A 20,580-nucleotide genomic window follows, 5' to 3' on the forward strand; every position below is an offset into this window, starting at 1 on the left:
TCCTAACGTGATTATGGGATCTGAGGGAACGAAGGCTCTTCTCGGCTGGAGCCCAGCTAAGCCAGGCTGCTGCTAGGCCCATGCATTCTGTTTAGTACTCACTCCTACCTTCCTCATTGATTTGGCGGTAAGAGGTGACACTGATGAAAGGGAGGTTGGAGGGTTAAGGATAAATATTTCCGATGCCACAACTTTACCATAGCCTGATGCAAAGTGAGAGGCAGGTGGGAGATCTGGATCGTCTCCCATCTCCAATTGTCCCTCAAGCTTGGGGCCAAAGGGACGGTGGGTACTGGAAGGAAGTTCTAAGGACTATGTTCAGTCAGCCATTGCATGCACATTAAAGTCGACAACGCACAGAACTTTACTATGCACTATTGGTATAAAAATCAATGTCTGATATATGGTTTCTTCTCGTGAAGCACTTATACTCTGGTTAGGGCGACAGAATTTCTGGAGAACCTCTCTGTCAAGAGGTCTTCATGAAGCCGAGTGGTTCTTAGATGCCTGAGAATACATAAATGTCTGGAAAGCCTAAGAGTGGTCTCTACGGTATCCCAAGGTCTTTTCCAAGCATAGGAAACCCTGAGATCTGTACGGTGTTACCATCAGCACCTGAAGGGGCAGCTTTATCTTCAGACTTGGTCAACTAGCTGGGTCACTGGCCACCAAGGGGCTCCAACTTTTTTTTCCAGACCACCCAAACACATTCCTTCACTGGCCCATCCACAAACCTAAAATGACTACATGATTTCTTCCCCCATTTTTTTTTTTTTTCTTTTGAGAGCATGATGGCTTGCTCATCTTGCAGAAAATTTGGGGAATTTTCTGCCCTTCTCAGATTTCAGGTTCCACCCAAAAGGGAAGAGACCCAGGCTTCCTCCCTATGGCCTGGACACGGGTTGGAAGTTTGAGAGATAGGAGCAGGCTTCTGGTGAGAGCGGAGACAGTGAGATTTCATGATGGCAAGGAGAACATCGGACAGGGGAAGAAAGGTGACGTTTTACCACTTCCTCAACGGGGCTCAAGATCAGATCAAGACACATCCGACGTTAGGCAGGCTGTCCACACTGTATTTCTTTGGCGTCATTTTTTCCCTCGTAACCATCTAATTACAACAGACCCGGAACTCAGCAATGAAGAATGATTTATGTTCCCTTCCCGAGGGAGAAACAATCAAATATCCCAGGCAGAATCCCTTTATCATTCTGCTAACTACAGAAGACCCAGAGAGCTCCTTTCATCCAAACCACCTTAAATATTGCAGGGCCTGCTGTACAACCTGAGGCAGTCAAGACCTTGCATTTTGCACCAGATACTGTTTCGAGCTCTCATTCTCTAATTTGAAAACAAAAGAAAGACAGAAAGAAATGGAATAGTAGCAGGAACAGGCTGTGCTGCCCTCCCTTGTCATCAAATTATGCCTTTCATCCTGGCATTAAACAAGAGCTGGCAGTAAAGAAAACCCCAGGAGCACAATATTCTTGGGATTGTATCAGGGCGGAAGATTAAACTCCTAAACCATTCAAGATGTCTCGGCTTTGTCCCTCCACCAAGAGGCTCTTATTACTATCCCCTCTGTTTCCTAGTGAAATACCTCTCTGCAGTGTTAGGGAGAATTTACGAGTAGCTCAAGGCTTCCTGTTTGAAGACGCTTTCGTTCAGAAAGAGGCAAAGGAGAAAGGGGGGCAAAAAAAATCCAGCCCTGAAAAATCAAAACACACTTGGCTTTGCGTGATTATATTTAAGAAAATTCGATACCTGTGCAAAATCTTCAGTCGCCTATGTTGGTGCCCGAATCAGAACAAAGAGCACTCGTCTGTGAAATTTCTTTTTTTTTTTAATTAAAAAAATTTTTTTATGTTTATTTATTTTTGAGAGACAGAGTGTGAGTGGAGGAGGGGCAGATAGAGAGGGAGACACAGAATCCGAAGCAGGTTCCAGGCTCTGAGCTGTCAGCACAGAGCCCGACGCGGGGCTCAAACTCATGAACCACAAGATCATGACCTGAGCCGAAGTTGGACGCTTAACCGACGGAGCCACCCAGGCGCCCCTCTTCTATAAGACTTCTAGTGAAGCAAAACTTCCATGCAATCAAAATGTAGTCTTTCTCCCTGAAGTGATGAGTCACTGAGATTTGGGCGTCATGATTCACTCCTGAGTGTAACCCGAAAATGTGAACAACATCAAATACTCCAGCCTCGTTTTCATGGCAAAAGTCAGTCCCAATCAATCCATCCGTTCCCAGCTCAAAATAACTTGTCAGGTTTGGTGAAGATATTTGCAAGTCTGTTTCTATTTGCTTAATTTAAAGAGAAAGGCTTTCAGGTTTTAGATGAAGACATTCTTGAAAGCTGGAAGGTAGATGAACACACAACGCTCCCCGGAACAGGGGAGGTTTGGAATTGGAGTGGTAGATGGGGGTTGCCGTGGGCGGGAGGAAGGAAGGGCAACAGCAGTAAATATATGAGCTTTTCAGAAGCTCCAGGAGCGAGGGACCACAGTCCTCCAGAAAATGCCCCGAGTGGAAGGAAGAAGGCAAGGTGAGAACATTTTATTTTCTACACAGATATTATTCATGTACACGCACCAGGAAACTACCATAGCTGATGTTTCCCAAATCAGGAGACATGGTTCCCTGCTGGAGACTTTCGGGGCCACCATTCCAGAATCTGTGAGCGCAGCTGGCGTGGGTGTGCCGGAAACATCAAAGACCTTTCTGTCCCCTGTCTCCCCCCACTGCTGACCTCGGCACCCTCCCCGTGGTGTTGAAATTGTCTGCATCTGAATTCCTTGCAAGTAATCAAAAACAAGAAAAAAGAACTCAAGGCAGACGGTGTCTCACTGTGAGGCCCATGAGAAGAGTTGTTGACGATTCTCAACCCCCTACAGTACGGGTTCGGACTGTTTAGGCTGTTACAAACCCCTTCGGAAAGCCCTATGCAAACTTTGCCCCCCCTTTTTCCCAGAAAAAATGTATAAATGCACGGAAGTTTGTAAGCAAACTTCGATGGCTCACACATCTCCAGAAGACCACCCATGAAGCCCACCCATCTCTCTGCCTCTCAACTCAGAATGTCCTCTCCTGCACTCATTCTCCACTTGGGTTCTATCTCTTACGCTGTCTCCTTCGTGAAGTCTTTCGTGGTTTTCATCCGAACACCTGCACGGCTCCTTTGCGTTGCCTTCGGAAGTGTATCTTCACTCACGGATGTCTTGTCTGCCTGAATGGTTATAGGCTCCTTAGGAGCTGGCACCTGTAGGAAAGAGGCCTCTTTCCCAACACGTGACTTCCCCAACCTGCCCCTCCCCCATGATATATTTCTGATACATGTAACATTTTCCCTTAACATTAGAAAGCGGCACTGATACGTGTCCCCCACCCCCCATGGTCCTCCAACTTCCCGACCTCCACCTCCGCTCTGGACAGAAGACTCCAAACCAAGGAGAACGTGGTACCCTCGTCAGCAGATGGAAGCCAACCCTTTCCCACTAATCAGTAAGAGAAGTGTCTGTGGAAAGTCTGCACTGGGAATTTTCGTACCACCCTGAGAGCTCAACTCATGGTTCCGAGAGCTGGTGTTATAAACGACCAGAGGTTCCGACAAGGAGACTCTTCTAATTTGAACTCTGTAGGCTCTTGGGACAATTTCAGTGGGATTCTTTCCCTTCACGCAGGCCCCAGTGGATTTAGCCTAAAGCCCTTTCAAAGTTAGAGCTGCTGCTATACATTTATGGGGCCATCTCCTTTTTTTAAAAAAAAATTTTTTTTAACGTTTATTTTTGAGACAGAGAGAGACAGAGCATGAACGGGGCAGGGGCAGAGAGAGAGGGAGACACAGAATATGAAACAGGCTCCAGGCTCTGAGAAGTCAGCACAGAGCCCGACGCGGGGCTCGAACTCACGAGATCATGACCTGAGCCGAAGTTGGATGCTCAGCCGACTGAGCCACCCTGGCACCCCTCAAGTTGGTTACTAGTGACTATGATTTTTCTTGGCTATAAATTACATTTGTGATTTTTTTGTGTGTGATTTTTTTTTTTTTTACTCAACCCTGGATATTTTGAATTATATGTTGTAAAGATTCCGAGTTCTGTTACCTTCCTCTGAAGAGTGCTATGTCCTGTTTTAGCAGGTGGTTCAGCTGCCAGCTGATCATCTTGAACTTGCGTAAGCTTAGTTTGGTACTTTGTTGCAGGATCTGTGGAAAGTCCAAGGTATCTCTGAAGCCCTTCTACCTTGATGCGGTTCGGTGTTCAAATCCTGCCTCGGTGCCTTAGCCAGTGCCCCAGGGGTGTTTCTAAAATGTCACTGAGACCTCTTGACTCCTGGGGGCCTCGACGTCCACAGTCTTTGGACACCGGTCTTCTTCCAGAATTGCTACCATCTGTTCATTATCAACTCCTTCGCAGCTGTGAGCTGTGGTCCCTTCCTGTTCATTTGCAGCCCAGGTCTCAGGCATGGTGTCACGGTGGACCCCCGTCTGGATTACAGGGGAACCTTCTCTGCACAGTTCCCCCCTTGCCAACGCCCTACGCTGCAGATTCCAGCTCTCTCAGCTCTGCTCCTCTCTGTTCTCCGTCTCTCTACCTTAACTTCCACCCTGCTTGGACTTCAGCGTTCTAGTGAGAGAACTGTCCCCGGCCGACAGCTACCTGGATGACTGTGGGTGGACCTTCACGTTTTTCTCTCTCAGGGAAGCAGTCTTGGGCTGCGTGTTGTGTTATCCACTGCCTGCATGCGGTCGCCTGAAGCATTTTTCCCCAGTTTTATGGCTGTTTGCAGCGGGAGGACTAGCCCCTTCTAGCTGGGAGTATAAACCTCTCCAGGTCTTCAAGCCTCATCCTCCTCTTGGCAGATGGTATGTTTCATAGTCTGGGGCTCGATTTCTCATTCCTCCCCTAACCCCCGGCTTCATAAATCTTCCCCTCTTCCAAAAGGAGCCAGGTTCTCCTCGGGATCTGCTGGTAATTTTCTGTTTTCTCTCTCGGGGACATCTGCAGCTCACAGCCCATTTGCAAAATGAACCAACTCAGGCTTCCCAGTGCGACAGGAGGGCTACTGCCTTTGGGACTCTGGTAACTAGCCCCACCCACTCCCTTTTGTTCTTTAGGATGATGCGGAACAAACTGCCGCTCCTCCCCAGCCCCCCTTCATGGTTGTGGGGTCTTAGAGTTCTACTTTACGACATCAATTTGTGTTAACATTAATACAAGTGCACATTTCCAAGCATGGGAGAAGAGTGGGTGACCACAGGCTCCTGTACAGAATAATCAATAAGATACCCCAGTGAACTCTCATCAGGACAAAGGAAAGAGGGAAAGCAAGCCTCTATTGAGAGACGGTGAGGAGTCAGGCACTCTGCTGAGCACTTTCATGTATATAATATCATTTACATCTTAACAGCACCTTTAAGAGGTGGTATTATTATCCCCACTTTGAATAAATGAAAAGCGGGAGGCTTCGCGAGATAAGTAATTGGAGCCAGCTCACAGCAGACCGTGGTGAAGTCCCGAAGGAAGCCGGGTGTCCGTGACTTTGGAATGCTTTTGCAGATACCAGACAATCTCACCAAAGAACAGACCTTGCCCCTCCCTTTCTAAATACACAATTCCTACGGCTACGTGTTTTGTGACTTACTCTGGTAAATCTGTCCTCGGTTTAAGCCGCTTCTCCTTGCATACAAATGTTGAGGAAAGGGAAATAATGCACCGTATGATTTTCCCTAGACTGACGTTGGCCTATCTGCCTCCAAGAGGACAAGCCAGGAATGGAAAGGGTAGAAGTGTTGTTGGTTTGCGAGGCCACATTTTCATTCACCCTTCTTTAACCTCAATAGTAAAATTTTTTTAAGTTTGTTTATGTATTTTGAGAGAGACAGAGACAGTGCGAGTGGGGGGAGGGGGAGAGAGAGAGAGAGAGAGAGAGAGAATCTCAAGCAGGCTCTGCGCTGCCAGAGCAGAGCCTGATGCTGGGCTTGAACTCATGAAAGCATGAGACCATGACCTGGGCTAAAACCAAGAATTGGACTTTTTTTTTTTTTTTTTGAGTGAGAGAGAGTGCAAGTGAGCGAGAGGCAGAGGGGGGGGGGCGGGAGAAAGAGAGAGAGAGAGAGAGAAAGCAGGACTCACCAGAAGTGGGACTTGAGCTCACCCGATGCAGGGCTCAAACTCATGAACCCGTGAGATCATGACCTGAGACGAAGTCAGATGCTTAACCGACTGAGCCACCCGGGCGCCCCCAAGAGTCAGACTCTTAACAGACCGAGCCACTAACCTTAATACTCATAAGAACTAACATCAATTAAGCACCTTCTGTCTGCCCTTGCACTAAACACTGCAAACACCTCTCATGTAATCCTCTCAGTGAACCCGTAAGGTGTGTATTATTTCTATGCTTCATCTTTAGATCAAAGCAATAAAGTCTGAAGAAGTTAAGTAGTTTGTAGTGGGTGGTAAATCAGCAGAATCAGAGGCTGACCTAGACGATAAGACTTCAGTCTATGCTTCTTTAAAAAAAAATTTTTTTAACGTTTATTTATTTTTGAGACAGAGAGAGACAGAGCATGAATGGGGGAGGGGCAGAGAGAGGGAGACACAGAACGGGAAGCAGGCTCCAGGCTCTGAGCCATCAGTCCAGAGCCTGACGCGGGGCTCGAACTCATGGACCGCGAGATCGTGACCTGAGCTGAAGTCGGACGCTTAACGGACTGAGCCACCCAGGCGCCCCTCAGTCCCTGCTTCTAAACCACGACCCTGTAACTCTTTCTAACCGCCTCTATCCTAAACACTCTGATTCCCTAATCTAGAAATCCTGGAATTATAAATAATTCCTAACGGTCTTGATCGCTTAGCCTCCGTGCCCAAGTATGCTTTTCCTAGATCACAGAAAGATTTTCAAATAGGTTTGGGCCAAATCCAGACCTTGGGACCCTCTGTAAAACTGTGGAAGATGAGTCCCCTTCTGCCAGAGCTATAAGGGTTCAGAGCCCGTGAGCACTGAGCAGGTGGTCAAATGTTCATTACTTGTAGGATTACAGTAATAAGCAAGCGCCCTGAAGATACAAGTATGAGCCTCTATTTAATTTTATCTGCCGGGGCTGGCAAGGACAAGGGACACTGTCACAAATAAAACCTTCATGTATTATGGAATAAGGCCGCCTCGTCTCTCAAAAACAAAGATAAGGCAAACAACTACACACAGCTAAGTGAGTAGCCTTCCCTCCACAACGCCAAAGTAAATAATGTAATCTGCCTGGGGCGGGGGGTGTAAGACACCCACAGGAAAAATCTGAAGTCAATTGTGGAGGTTTGATAAGGGAAGCAGAAAAATAACCTGATTTCTGGGAACAGACAGGCCTTTCAACAGCTAGAGTGTGGCTCTTACTGCAAAGAGCTGCCAAGGAGAGCGATTCACCGACCCGCACAAACTGCTGTGAGGGCTGGGGAGCCTGGAAGACAGGACCAATGTGGATCGACCTGAAAACGTGGAGAACTGAGGTGGGGGGGGGGGCTGCAGGCTCCATCTGTCCCCCCCCCCCCCCCCCCCCCCCCCCCCCCCCCCCCCCGCTGGGGCAGCTCACACTCTTTCCTGTGGGCACCGCCCCTAGCTGCAAAATATTCCGACTAATGTGGAGGGGCTTAAAGGCAGTTTAAGATACAATAAGAAAGGCACGCAGGGCCTGTGGATACCCAAGGACAGGGTTCTTACCCTTACCCCGCTCAGAAAGCACAGTCATCCGGATCCTCAGGCCTGGCGCCAGACGTTTGCGTCCTTAGTAAGGAGGGGCTGTGATATATGCAATACAAGATCCTCTAGGACGGGCTTCTTCCTCCCACCCGCAGCCGTCATCTCGCCTTTCTGCCTTGAGAAACTGCCAACCGGAAGGGTAGAAACTTCGCAAAGTTCCTTAAAAGCCTAACCACTAAGCGGTCCAAGAACGTGTGTGTAAGTGGGTGCAGACCAGCAAAATTCTGGGCTAGTTAGCACACATTTCCCAGGATGTTGATGGTGCCTGTGGCCGTAACCAAGGGCCTGAACAGGGTGGCGAAGGGGGGAAGTGCCCTGAAAAAAAAAAAGGAACTGGAAACGGGCAAAAGAACTCTCTCTGGGGAAACTGCAGACATAACTTTAAATGGGACTGCTGCAAAGCACGGAGGGTAGTAATTTGATGGGGAAAGAGACAGAAGCCCAGAGACAGACAATTCCAAGGTAAAGCGCAACAGCTATAGCAAGGTTGGTGTAAGGCGCACGGGAGACCCCAGCCGTGGGGAAGCCCTTTCCCTCTCGGGGCATCATGTCCCCGACCGTAAAACAAAGGGATTGCCGCCGAGCTGCAAGACTGAGCCCCCTTTTGAGTCTAGAATGCCTTTCAATTGCAATGAAAGTTCGGTATTCTTGTCCCCAGAAAAACGCGCCTGTGCTCAAAAATACATCAAGTGGGGTGCACTTTCAGGGTGTGCCTGCACACTCAGCCGGCCGATGGTGCAGAGGCCGGGCCCCAGCCCCTAGCTGGGCCACCTTCGCTCTCCCAGCCGGAAGAGGACAGGGCGCCGGCTCTGCGGAGGGGAAGGAGTGACTCAGCATCGGATGCAGGGAATGGGGGAGGGGGACAGGCGCCGCCCCGAGCCCGAGCTCCCGGCGCTTGCGTTTGGGGACGTCGCCCCCAACCCCCAAGCCTCCTCTGACCAAGGAGCGTCCCTTCTTTCTTTGACCCGGCACGCCGCTGGCCCTGCGTGCGGTTCCCTCGCCACGCTCGCCGCGCCCCTGCGTCGGGGCAGGTGGCTCCCCGGCCCCGCAGCAGCCCGCGCTCCCTGGTCCCTGGGGGGCAGAGAGTCCACTTGCTCCTGCTGTCCACGGGATGGCCCGTCACCCCTCTGCAGTACACTGGCCTGCTCTCCCTCCCACCCGCTGGGTCTCAGCTTTTTCGTTCCTTCCTGGCAAGTTGCGGCAGTACTGAACTTGTGCGGGGAGGGACGCGGCCGCGGCAACTTCCCCGAGCCCGCGCAGGGGGAAGGCGCTTGGGTGCCGGCGCGTGCCGCCCACCCCTGGGCAGGGGAGCGAGGGGGCGAGCATGGACACCAAAGACTGCCCGCACGTGTTCTGCAGCGAGCAGCGCGGTTGCGGGGACGCCCACCTCTCTGCAAGAACTGCAGGCGACGCCCTGTCGCGGCCGTGCTCCGTCTCACCGGCGGGGGCGCTGTCGGAGCGGGCAAATACTGCACCTGCAGTGGGCTGCGGGTGGTAGCGGAGGCGCCTGCTTCCAAACGGAGGCGTTTGGCTTTTTAGAAAGGCGGCCGTGCCCAGCACAGAACGTTCTCTGCACAGCTGCGCGGGTTCATGGAAGAGGGAGCCCCGAAAGCGTTTCCAAAGAAAGACTGGTGAACTCCCGGTTTCTCTCCCATTTGTTGTCGGGCCGAAGCTCTGACAGCCTAGTTTACAGAAACGACCAGTAAGCAATACTGCTTTCCTTCCTTTGAAATTACACCACTTTCTAGCCCAACCCACTCTCTAGCAGCCACTAAATTTAGCCCCGGGGCCCACTCTTGGTGCAGCCAGGGATCAAGAATTTATGGGAAACGTCTACGTCCCTCTTTTTCCATCCAGATCCAGGGTCCCACTGACTCCTCTGGCTTCCTCTGTTCTCTCAAGGTGGGATGCCAGGCCTCATGCCCCCTTCCCCGCTTCCGGGACTTTGTATTGCCTCCTTCGTCCTGTGCCTCGCCAAGAAAGGGTGATTCGTTCATTGACTCTTACAAGCCGCAAGCAATCCCTTTGCAGCCCAGACCCTCAGGCTGCTTCTATATTAATAGAAGTTTGGACCTTTTCCTTTTCTGTCCCTAACTTGCACATTTGGAAGTTCGATGATTCTTTTCATTCCTTTCTTTCTTGAACTGGTTAATCGCAGACTCTCCTTTCCTGCCTTGCCCTGAAAAGGTTGCCTAATGACATAGCAGAACTATAAACTAAATGGGTGTGCGTGACAAAGCAGAATTTCAGTGCCTGGGAGACTCTTAATGAGACATAACTTCGGCCTCTGGCGAGACCTGCCGATGAGATAATGTCTCTGGCAGACAAGATGAACTTGGGCTGTAACCTGTTAATGACCAGACCAACTTCAGCCCTCTTTGTGGACTCTCCCCAGCACCTCCCTGAGGCCCACGGGTGTCTGCTTTCTCCTGCTGCACTTCTGACCCCAAACGGGTGCCGTTTGAGGACAGCACCGTCAGGTTGCAAATCTGACCCACCCAAGTATATACAGTTCGAGGGAGACCGGCCTCTGTGTCAAAGGCAGGCATGTAAGTCATTTTCTAGTGCTACCCAGTAGAGACAAAGGCAGTGCAGAAAGCACTCTGTGCTTCAGGCACCCTTCCGATTAGCCTGAAACATGCCCAAAGACCTCGGAGGACTGATCCGGCCGTGTCCTTTCCCTATCAGGAGGTTAAAAGTCTTGCTAACTTTAGACCCAAGGCTGCATTCTCTGTGCTGGGTCTTCTCTACTATTCAGTTCTTTCTTTTGCAACTGAGACCCTGTCATCGCACATACACACAAATGCACACCCGCACACGCGTGCGGGAATGGTACGCTCGTGCATTGGGGGGAATGATACACTCGTGCGTTAATATCTTGTGATACTGTCAACAGTACAAGAATGCGCATTCTTTCCGCGTGCCGGGTGAGCAAATTGATGTCTTGAAGGAAGAAAAGAGTTGCATGGAGAAGTGGGCGGTGGACAGATTGCCGCAGTGGGGTCTCCTGGGCATGCTGTTGCCATAGGGAGGCAGCGGGGGACGCAGGGATGCTGAGAGGCAGGAAGGCAGGAGGAAATGGAAAGAAACGTCCTGCCTAATGTACAGTCTGGCCGGAAGAGGGACATGGCAGTCTTCGTTCCGGCCTGGGTGCCGCTCAGACAATTGTTTTAGACACACCAAGATGTATTGTTTATGATCCTTCAGTCACTTCGTCTCTCTCCTTGCCGCTGAGGAGTCGAGTGGGGGAGTGGGGCGATATTATGCAGCACGAAGCTGCACACTTAGGTAAACACCCTTGGCTCTCAATTTAAACTGTCCGAGTGTCTGACATTTTACTCCATCTGAAAGCTTTCTTCCTAAATGAGCTGGGTGCAGGCGGTCACTTGTCAGCTCTAAGGAGGTGAGCTAAGCTAAGAGGTGCCTGCCCCAGTAGATGTAGTTGCGTCTAGATCTGGGCAGCTGCAGGGGGCTGACGAGGAAAATGGCATATGGGCTCCAAATTCTCAGTGTTCGTGCTGACTTTTTCCTCGCAATTTACCTAGTCCTTTGTGTGCTCTTACGGTGTCTCTTTGCATCGGAATTTTATGGGCAATAATGCTACGCTTCTGTCAGCCACACGGCTTTATGGAATCGGAGGGACTAAGAGAGGCACGCACATAATTTAAGAAATCTGGGCGTTCTGACCACCACTTACTTTTTCTTTCTTTTAAGATAATAAGCAGAAAGACAGTGCGCCGATAATTCAAAGATATTTATCCCATAGCCGCCGCTTTTGCAGGTCCCTTGGGTCTTGTAATGTCACCCTTCTGGCTAAAAGAATACATTTGCCCCTAAACGATGTCTTAAATTTTACCATAATTCCATGCGTTATGCATAGATTATATTATGGGAGTAGGAGAGAAACAGATACCCAAGTTTAATGTATAATATGATCATTAAGGTTGTTCAGATTTAGTTTTGGCTAGAAGTGTGGTTAAACGTAAAGACCATTTGATGATTTTGTGTTTTCGTAGAGTGAGAGTCTCAGTATACGTAGTCATGACATTTTCCAGAAAGAACATTAGAGAATAAAAACTATGTGTTATCAGAAACAGCATAAAGAAGGAGTATTCAAGCAACAAAATCCTCTATTTCCATCTTCATAAAAACGCCACGTTTAAGAAATGAAAGCTTTTCATTAATGAGTTTAATTAAAGAGTTTGGATATCCTATTTTTGTTTAAATGTTTATTTATTTTTGAAAGAGAGAGAGAGGGAACAGGGGAGGGGCAGAGAGCGAGGGAGACACAGAATCTGAAGCAGGCTCCAGGCTCCGAGCTGTCAGCACAGAGCCCGACTCGGGGCTCAAACTCACGAACTGTGAGATCATGACCTGAGCTGAAGTCAGACGCTGAACCAACTGAGTCACCCAGGCACCCCTGGATATCCTATTAATTGAGAGGAAAAATAAAAGCCATTCAATTAAGGTAGAAATAGATTTTTCTCTTCCTTATTTATTTTCATTTATCTTTATTTTTTTAGAGAGAGAACATGCGTGGGGGGAGGGACGGGGAGAGAGAAGAGAAAGAATCTAAAGCAGACTCCGTGCTCAGCATGAAGCCCAACGAGGGGCTCCATCCAATGGCTTGAGCTGAAATCAAGGGTCAGATGCTCAACCAGCTGAGCCACTCAGGCACCCCTTCTCTTCCTTATTAATTCTTTCACAGCAAATTGCCAATTTGGTTCTAATACATTAAAAAAAATAATAATACGTCCTATTCAGGGCAATTGAAAGCAAGCCCGTGGAATATTCAAAGTTTTTTTGGGAGGGGCTCCGCCAATCTGCCTTCCCCTGCCCTTTACTCTCTCCCACTCTCTTCTCCTCACCCCGTCAAATCCTTTCTCAGGAAAGAATCTCATTCCAGTCACTTGCACCTTCCATACATCAAAATAGAAACTACCAGGGGCAGTGGGATCTTAAGACATATCTGAATTTGGGGCGCCTGGGTGGCTCAGTCGGTTGAGCATCTGACTTGGGCTCAGGTCATGATCTCGCAGTCTGTGAGTTCGAGTTGAGCGTCTGACTTGGGCTCAGGTCATGATCTCGCAGTCTGTGAGTTCGAGCCCCGCGTCGGACCCTGTGCCGGCAGCTCAGAGCCTGGAGCCTGCTTCGGATTCTGTGTCTCCCTCTCTCTCTCTGCGCCTCCCCTGTTCCTGCTGTCTCTCTCTCAAAAATAAGTAAACATTAAAAACACTTAAAACAAAAACCCTTAAAAACGAAGAGAAAAGAAAATAATTGCTTGAATCAACACAACCAATAGCACAGAAGGTTTAAAGGAAATCACTGTGGGGCACCTGGGTAGCTCAGTCCGTTGAGCATCAGACTTTGGCTCATGTCATGATCTCAAGGTCCATGAGTTCGAGCCCCGCGTTGGGTCCTGTGCCGGCAGCTCAGAGCCTGGAGCCTGCTTTGGATTCTGTGTCTTCCTCTTCCCCTGCCCCTCCCCCGCTCATGCTCTGTCTCTCTCTGTCAAAAATAAATAAACATTAAAAAAAAAATGAAAAAAAAAAAGACATATCTGAGTTTGAAATGAAAACGTTTGGATTCCAGAGCATCAAATGTTCTGAATCACAGGAGGACATGGAGAAAGTATTTGGGAGGCAGAAATTCCTTCTGGAACATCTTGGAAAAAATTCTGCCAAGGATCGGCTCGCGGACTGCCGGGCTACTTCCAGAGGTGAGGTCTCGCCTGATGAGGGCTGGTTGTGGCTCACCTAGGTGCACGGCTGTATTCGTGAAGCTGTGAGGAGTCTGGATACCGGCATCAGACCAGCACAGAGTCCCCCGACGACACTCACCAGTTGTTTGAATTTGGGCAGGACACCATCTTCCGATCTGGAAGACCGTGTTCACACCTGTGCTATCTCCAAACAAGCTGGAGAGAGAAAATGACAAATGGCCTGTGCACAGTGTCTGCCACATGGTTCCCCTCAATACATCTTAACAGTGTCACTTTTCTGGGGCGCCTGTGTGGCTCCGTCCGTTAAATGTCCTACTCTCGATTTCGGCTCGGGTCATGATCTCACAGTTCGTGGGTTTGAGCCCCCCAGGGGGCTCAGCGCTGGACGCAGAGCCTACTTGAGATTCTCTCTCTCTCTCTCTCTCTCTCTCTCTCTCGCCCCCTCCCTTTGCCCCTCCCCTACTCTCACTCTCTCAAAATAAATACGTAAACATGACCCAAATTATCATGTTTTGGTGACCAAGGAACATGAGCCCAGGAAACCAGGCTTGCTCTTTATATGTTGATTTTGCCTGGTTTTTATTTCCCTAAGAATTTTCTCTTCCAAAGTTTTCAAACCATTTGGCAAATATATCATTCTAGTGTCCCCAGATCTTGGGCCGGTACTGGAGCAAATTACACTCTAGGGAAGGACCTTCAAATTCGGGAAAGGGCCTTAATCCTGCCAGATTGGAATTTAAAGCTTTGTAGCTGTCACTTTCATTCGCCGTCCCTTAAATTCAAATTCAGCACACATTTATTTGCCTCGCTTTTCTGGGGCTCTGTGCTGGGAACATAACCATCACGGCAGCAACGTAAAGGCGGGTTCTTTGGACTTTATACATCAGGAAGCCGAAGCTTAAGGACAGGGACACCCTTGTTTGGTTGAGAGAATTCAGGCATACTTTTCTTTTGACATTCAAATCTGGGTACTAATTTTTTAGGGTTCTTTTGAAGACCAGTTCCGAGTATAGAATAATTGGGTTTTCTTCTACCTCTCAGTTCTCAAAAGAACAAAAGCAATCTCTCCTTGTATCACATCTCAACCGGGCACAGGAAGAATAGATAGCAGAATGCAGCATGGTATTAAGTTGGCCCCAGATGGTTTAATAGAATAAACACACCTGCTGACTGCACGTAGGCGCACTCGGGTGGCTCAACTAAGCCTCAGATGTAAAGAAAGACATTTATCACGGCTCTCTTCAGGATGCGGAAACAGAGCCTTCCCTTATTTGAAAGCAACTTCTAGAAGTTACGGAGCAAAGCAGAAATGAATACAAAAGGATTGGATTCATTGGGTTCTGCATGCGTGTATTTCTTTCAATAGAGATGTTTCTTATCTCCACGCATACGAGGCAAGGCTTCCTGCGTGTGAAACCAATAAAACGAATGGCACCGTGGAAATCCTTGTCCATTTATAAGTTAGTTGCTTGCCACAAATATAAGAGAAACAGTTGATTAGAGATTGATAAGATGAAGACAATCCAAAAGAGAGGAAAAGATACTACAAGTTAAAGCACTGATAATATGTGCTTTGCCTACAAAGACTTAAATAATGATTATTTTCAATGTCAGGATTTGAAGAATTGGACGTTTTCATGCTCTGCTGGAGGGAGCGTGAGCTTAAAAGTTGTCCATATCGGGGCGCCTGGGTGGCGCAGTCGGTGAAGCGTCCGACTTCAGCCAGGTCACGATCTCGCGGTCCGTGAGTTCGAGCCCCGCGTCGGGCTCTGGGCTGATGGCTCGGAGCCTGGAGCCTGTTTCCGATTCTGTGTCTCCCTCTCTCTCTGCCCCTCCCCCGTTCATGCTCTGTCTCTCTCTGTCCCAAAAATAAATAAAAAACGTTGAAAAAAAAAATTAAAAAAAAAAAAAAGTTGTCCATATACACCAAAGAAAATAAAGTATAGGGATAGACCCTGAGGAAAGAGGACTATATGGAACAGAAATTTATGAGTAAGATATTTAAATTGCCACATTATTAATATTCATGAGAAACCTGGAATCTATTTGCGTGTCCAACCAGAAGAGATAAGTTAAACATCATTAAGATTCATCCATGTGAGACAATATTAAGAAGTCTTTTACAATGAGTCATGGAATACTTAATGACCTGAAAATATTCTTTAAAAGTATATTAGATTAAAACAAAACAAAACAAAAAAAAACAACCAGCATATAATATTACACAGAGCAGGATCTCAGTTAAAGTAAAATGTCAAATAAACATGGATGCTTGCATTGAAAAGTCCGGAAGGGAATAGGCTGAGATATTAGCCGTGATTTTCGTTAGGCAGGAAGACTTTTATTTCGAGATATATTGAATTTTCGACAGCAGGCACGGAGGACTCTTCAGCCACCTCCCCCCCTCCCCCACCCAGTGTGTGCACTGGAGACAGTCTAGGAGGGTCATTATTGGTCATTCACTTAGTCATCATTAGGCATGCGTATGTGTGTAACAAATCAACACTGGCTCCAGGCCCTGATTTGTTAGGCAGCTGGCTGCCTGTTTTGTCATTGTTGTTGGTGTTAGTTTTGTGCCTCAGTGGGGGCATTTCTGCGGTGCAGATTTTTAAGATGGGGCTTTCTAGACAAGCACCTGATGAAGTCCATTTAGTGGGCTGGTCTGGAAGCTATGAATTTCCCTTGTCCTGAGTCTCTGCTGAGAGGAAGTAAATGGCATCTCGAAGCCTTGACTACCACGATCCTGTGATGGGATGTGCTGTGGTTTTCTTGCTTTAGCCCCATTTGTTCTGGGGACGCTTGGCTGCATTGGCCGTGGCTTTAAAGAAAGGCCTGTGATATCCTAGAGTGTCAGAAACTGAGGCAGAGTACACGTGATGGGACGCAATCTCTGCAAAACGTTATCTATAGGAAAGAAATAAAAATCTCCAATTATATCCTTTCCTGAGGATCACCCTCAGCCATCTCTTTGATGGAAAACGGGAATATAATATTTATCTCTTCCTCCTTCCCTCTCCCTCACTTTCGGTATCATTTGGATGGATGGAAGCAGCAGGGGCTCAAATATAATTACTTTATAAATAATTAACAAGGTACTATTATTATTACTTAAAAAAGGCCCATTGTGGGATGACTCTCTTGAGAGTGGCTGAAGTTTAATTTAGCCAAATAACTGTTCTGCATTAGCTAATGTGGCCCATTATTTTTAGGCTCAGAAGATATTTCCAGATGTCCCGAGACAGTGGTGATCTATCACTCTTTCCGGGGGCCACTTTGTTGGCATGCCGGTGACCGATCTGGCTTTATTACTTCCCGATGGTGGTAGTGGTGAAATCAGGTGAGTACTGTGTGATCCAAGTATCCGTAATCGAGCGCAACTAGTTCAATTCAAATGCTATCTGGTCTTCGTGGAACTCAAGTTCTAAATACACTGCTTTTTCATACTTGTGATATGAAGTCAAGTGAAAAATACCCCACACGGATAGTCATATAGACGGAGCGATGTAAATATCTCTAGTTGATTGTAACGTGCATGCCCTTAAAGGAACGCTACCCGAATGAACTGTGATCGTTTGAGTGGAAATTTACTAAAAACATATTTACTTTCTTCCGTATCCGTTTGTATATGTCCGTATCCGTTTGTATATGTCCGTATCCGTTTGTATATGTCCGTATATGTTTGTAGCGCCTACAACAGACATATATAGTTTTTAGAACCCGGAAAAAAATGAGCTGGTTAAAAAAAATGTGTCTCCTTGAGGCCTTTGCCCTGATCTTGCAAAATGCATTACGAGACATTTCCACTGCAGAGCGAGGGATTCCAATTTGATGACCTGGCTCCTAGCATATCATCAAAAATAATTGACCGACGATGCAAACCTTGGAGCTTTATTATCCTCTATCCTGGCATCTGTGGTTTCCAGTAGGGGAACTGATGCTGAGATAATTAGAGGGCACCTGCTATCCTGATCCCAGGCACCCTGTAAGGCTCGTTACACTGTGAGCAAGTGGTTGTGTAACATAAATCCAGCCAGAAGGTCCAAGAGAGATAGCAAACCACGATGCTGGAAAATACCAGGTCTCGGCTTCCGTCCTGCCCGTTGATTCCAAAGGAGAAGCCCCTGGAGGTAGCTGTTCACGTTTGTAGACACTGAACGGTGATGGGCTTCAGATTAAAATGCCACTTGTCTCTTCGCCCGGGGTTGTTCCCACACACTCATGGTGTGAGCAGTCTTGGAGGTCAGCAGTCCTCGAGACCGGGGGTCTGGAAGATGCCTGGAGCCCCTCTGTACCTCTCCTCACGCTGCCCCCATCTCTGAGCTCTGCCAGCCAGGGCGCACTTTGCCCCCCATGGAGAAGATGGGCCCTGTCTTTCTTGTCACTTTGTTAACGTGCAGTTCAGTAAGGCCTTGCATTCCCAATGCAGTTCTACTCTGACCTTCCAAAGCTACATCCCTAAGCGCCTAGCAAATCTTCTTAGTGTTAGAAAGCCTGTCTAGCACTGGGTCTCCCGTGTGGCCATGATTTCTGAGGCTCGGGCCTCTGGCTTCTGCTCTCATTTTGACTCATAACCCTATTAGCAGCAAGAGCGATCTCTTCCCTTTTTATCTTAAAAGCTTTCTTTCTGGGACTTCTTTCTAGTAACGGCATCTAGCCAGCCACCCCTACGACAGCTTTTCCCACCTGTTCACTAAAAATACTCACTCACTTAAAAGGTGAAAATCTACCACTTTCTAAACGAGTACAGTTGTTCAGGCTGGTGCCAGAATCTGGGAGAAGGAGGAGATCGAAGCTCAGATGGGTCGGGTGTTCGTGTCTGTCTTGTTCTTTTGTTGGGCCACACAGCGTAGAGCGTACCTTAATGGTGATATTGAAATAGGTTTATCCTCCCAGGAATAAGTTGTAAATGGAGCACAGTACTCTCACATAACAACTCAAATACTTTGAACTTGACAAAATGTTTCTAAGAAGAATAAACACTTGAGCATGACTAAAAATATTTTGGAAAAGGAAAATAATGATAGGTGATTATCATACCAGATACAACATCAGATGCAGAAACGAGAATAGAAATGGTAATTCCAATCAGTTCAGGAAAAAAATACGCTGTTTAATAAACGATGTTGGGATAATTGGCTAGCCGTATGGAGTTTTTAAATATCTTGTGCTTTTTAGGAAGAAACTTTGCATTTCTGGGCTGTTTTTTGTTGAGGATGTAATGTATAGCATGGGGACTAGAGTTAATAATAATGTGTTATATATTGAGAGTTGCTAAGACGCTAAGACAGTAGGTCTGACAAGTTTCATTACAAGAAAAAAATGTAACTATGTGAACTGATGGATGTTAGCAAGACTTATCGTGGTGATCGTTTTTCTCTCTATATATACATATATATAAATCATGTTGTACACCTGAAATTTATACAATATTATATGTCAATTATATCTGGAAAACAAAGATTTGTAATGCACGCTATGGATGAAAAGTTGCCAAGCCTGTGTTTGAAAACTAACTGGGTAAAGAACTTCAAAAGCCTAAACAGAAAATGCCAAGGAACATTGCATTAGTTAGAGATTAAACTAGTTAATCGGGGCGCCTGGGTGGCTCAGTCGGCTGAGCGTCCGACGTCAGCTCAGGTCACGATGTCACAGTTCGTGGGTTCAAGCCCCTCGTCGGGCTCTGTGCTGACAGCTCAGAGCCTGGAACCTGTTTCGGATTCTGTGTCTCCCTCTCTCTCTGACCCTCCCCCGTTCATACTCTATCTCTCTCTGTCTCAAAAATAAATAAATGTTAAACTGGTTAATCAACTGACAATGACAAACAAGATAAGGGTTTATTTTCTGTTGTAACGAGAAGTCTGATGTCAGGTGGCTGCTGACACTGTTTCAATAGCTGAAGATATCAGACTTGACTTTTCAGCAATTACCTTGATTTTTTTTCTCATGGTCACATGATGAAAGATGGCTGCTGCTTCTCCAGCATCGTGACTGTATTCCAAGTGGGAAGAGGAAGAAAGAAAAAGGAGCATATGCCAACTGAGTTTCCTCCCTACCTTTAAGGAGACTTTGCAGAAGCCTCAGCCTACAAATTCCAAGTATATCTCTTTTGTCGGATTTTGCTACATGAGCATCTCTGTTTACAAAGAAGGCTTTGGAATGTCATTTTTAGCCGGGTACCTCCTCCGACAGAATTAGGGTTGTTAGTCAATAAGAAGGGGAGAATGCTGGGTAGCCAAGGAGCAATGTCGACTGTGGTCAAGAACAGACAATTCATTGGGGCGCCTGGGTGGCGCAGTCGGTTAAGCGTCCGACTTCAGCCAGGTCACGATCTCGCGGTCCGTGAGTTCGAGCCCCGTGTCGGGCTCTGGGCTGATGGCTCAGAGCCTGGAGCCTGTTTCCGATTCTGTGTTTCCCTCTCTCTCTGCCCCTCCCCCGTTCATGCTCTGTCTCTCTCTGTCCCGAAAATAAATAAACGTTGAAAAAAACAAAACAAAACAAAAAAACAGACAATTCACTAAAAAAAACAGATATTGCTAGTAAATAAATAGGTAAGTAAATAAATAAATAAGCATATATATTCGCTCATAATCAAAATACAATTAGGGGCTCCTGGGTGGCTCAATCAGGTTAAACAGCCGACTTCAGCTCAGGCCGTGATCTCACAGCTAGTATGTTCGAGCTCAGCTTCCGGTTCTGGATGCAGAGCCTGGAGCCTGCTTCGGCTTCTGTGTCTCCCTTTCTCTCTGCACCTCCCCCCCCTCCCGCTCCCCACTCACGCTCTGTTTCTCTCTCCTTCAAAAAATAAAAAGATTTTTTAAAGTTTAAAAAAATAATCAACATGCAATTAAAAGTGATATTTTGAGGGGCGCCTGGGTGGCGCAGTCGGTTGAGCGTCCAACTTCAGCCAGGTCACGATCTCGCGGTCCGTGAGTTCGAGCCCCGCGTCGGGCTCTGGGCTGATGGCTCAGAGCCTGGAGCCTGTTTCCGATTCTGTGTCTCTCTCTCTCTCTGCCCCTCCCCCGTTCATGCTCTGTCTCTCTCTGTACCAAAAATAAATAAAAACGTTGAAAAATAAATAAATAAAAAAAGTGATATTTTGAGGAACCAC

This window comes from Leopardus geoffroyi, chromosome B1 (genome assembly GCF_018350155.1).
Source record: "Leopardus geoffroyi isolate Oge1 chromosome B1, O.geoffroyi_Oge1_pat1.0, whole genome shotgun sequence".
NCBI lineage: Eukaryota > Metazoa > Chordata > Mammalia > Carnivora > Felidae > Leopardus > Leopardus geoffroyi.